This window comes from Dama dama, chromosome 27 (genome assembly GCF_033118175.1).
Source record: "Dama dama isolate Ldn47 chromosome 27, ASM3311817v1, whole genome shotgun sequence".
Classification (NCBI taxonomy): Eukaryota; Metazoa; Chordata; class Mammalia; order Artiodactyla; family Cervidae; genus Dama; species Dama dama.
In genome coordinates this window covers 3941538-3943240 of record NC_083707.1, presented here as the reverse complement: position 1 = coordinate 3943240, position 1703 = coordinate 3941538, and the positions used below count along the sequence as shown (strand labels likewise).

Here is a 1703-nt window from a genome sequence, read left to right as displayed (position 1 = left end):
GTCTAAAACACCCAAAACTGTACACGTGATGGAGTGAATGAACACACACACAGATGTGACCTAACAACGATACTTAAGCCCAGACTATACTAGAATAGACACTCTAGGTATTTTCATACCTAATCTGAAATTTAGTAAGGTTCAAGGTCCTTTTTTAAAATGAAAACCTAGTATTTCCCCCAGCTTCTACTCTTCTTAAAAATTTTGTTGTTTAGTCACTCAGTCGGGACTGACTCTCTTGTAATCCCATGGACTGTAGCCCACCAAGCTCCTCTGTCTATGGTATTTCTGAGGCAAGAATTCTGGAGTGGATTGCCATTTCCTTCTCCAGGGGATTTCCTGACCCAGGGATTGAACCTGGGTCTCCTGCATTGCAGGCAGATCCTTTACCACTGAGCCACCAGGAAAGACAGAGCCTTTAAGAGTCTGAAGAAGGAGGTGGGAAGGACTGGGTGTAGACACCCTGGTTCCAATCCCAGCTCTGCCCGCTGGGTTGTGTGGAACCGAAAAGAGTCCGTATTTCCCTGAAACTCTCCCTGCAGGGCCTGAAGATCACAAACAACACCTTCTGAAATTTCCTTGGGCAGCATAAATGGCATAGAATAGTCACAGATTATAGTTTCTAGGGCTCTTTTTTTTTAAATAAGAGTACTTCCCCAGAGCCTCATCCAAGGACGGGAAGCACTATTCTTTTCACAGGTCAGAGGCATCAAGGTCCTGGAACTCACTCTCCTCCAAAACTGGCACTTAGGAAACCACAGAATGACTCGGGCTTGTGCCTACAGAGCCAATGCCCATCCTCTTTCCAGGAATCCATCAAGGGCTTGCTTGATGCCCCCCAAAAGCTCCAGAGGGAACCACCATAGACACTACCAGAAGGACGAGTCCATCCCAGGTCCATGGCAGGAGCAAGCCCATGTAATGAGAGGCCTGGGGCTGCCACCCGTCCACAGAGCCTGAAGCTTGGGCTTGTCCTTCCCATGGCCAGGGCCTGGCATCAACTACAAACTGGCACATGCCGCCTGCTTCTGCAGGGATTAAATCATGTGCTACTGCAGCTACTGACTTTCAAACTGCCCTGCCCCCTCCCGCTGAAGGGAGTACAGTGTAGAGAGCAGGAATGAGGCGCTCTGTGCTCTGGAAAAACTGGCAGACCAGCCCTTCAGATAATTATTTCAGGAGCTGATTTTTTTAGCCCAATCCTTCCATCTCCTCATATCTAGAAAAGCACTAAAATTGTTCACAGTGATGACTGTGCCTTGTGATGGCAGAAACCTTCTAGAAAAATATGTGCTTGTTTGCAGACACTCCCCCTTCTCCAAGGAGCTTCCCAGGTGGCTCAGTGGTAAAGAATCTGCCAAAAAATGCAGGAGACACAAGAAATGCAGGTTCAACCCCTGGGTAGGGAAGATACCCTGGAGTAGGAAATGGCAACCCACCCCATTGCTTGGAGAATTCTAAGCACAGAGGAGACTGGCTGGTTACAATCCATGGAGCCAAAAAGAATCGGACACAGTTGAGCAACTGAGCACACCCCTTCACCAAAATCACATGTTTATTGATCTTCCCCCCGCCTCTTTGGAGCAGTCTCTCAGAGCTACCTGAGGTGTTGTCTCCTGGGCTGCAGTCCTCCTTTTGCCCAAAACATAACAATTTTCAGCTCTCACGTTGTGCATTTTTGTTTTAGGTCAGCATGGCAGAAG

General features: G+C 48.2%; 1 non-coding gene across 1 annotated transcript; it reads right to left on the bottom strand.

Annotated features, from left to right (window-relative positions):
* Positions 1 to 335: 335 nt before the first annotated feature.
* Positions 336 to 407, bottom strand: TRNAC-GCA (transfer RNA cysteine (anticodon GCA)). The gene has a single exon. It is a non-coding gene; the product is annotated as a tRNA-Cys (tRNA).
* Between the last annotated feature and the right edge of the window lie 1296 nt (positions 408 to 1703).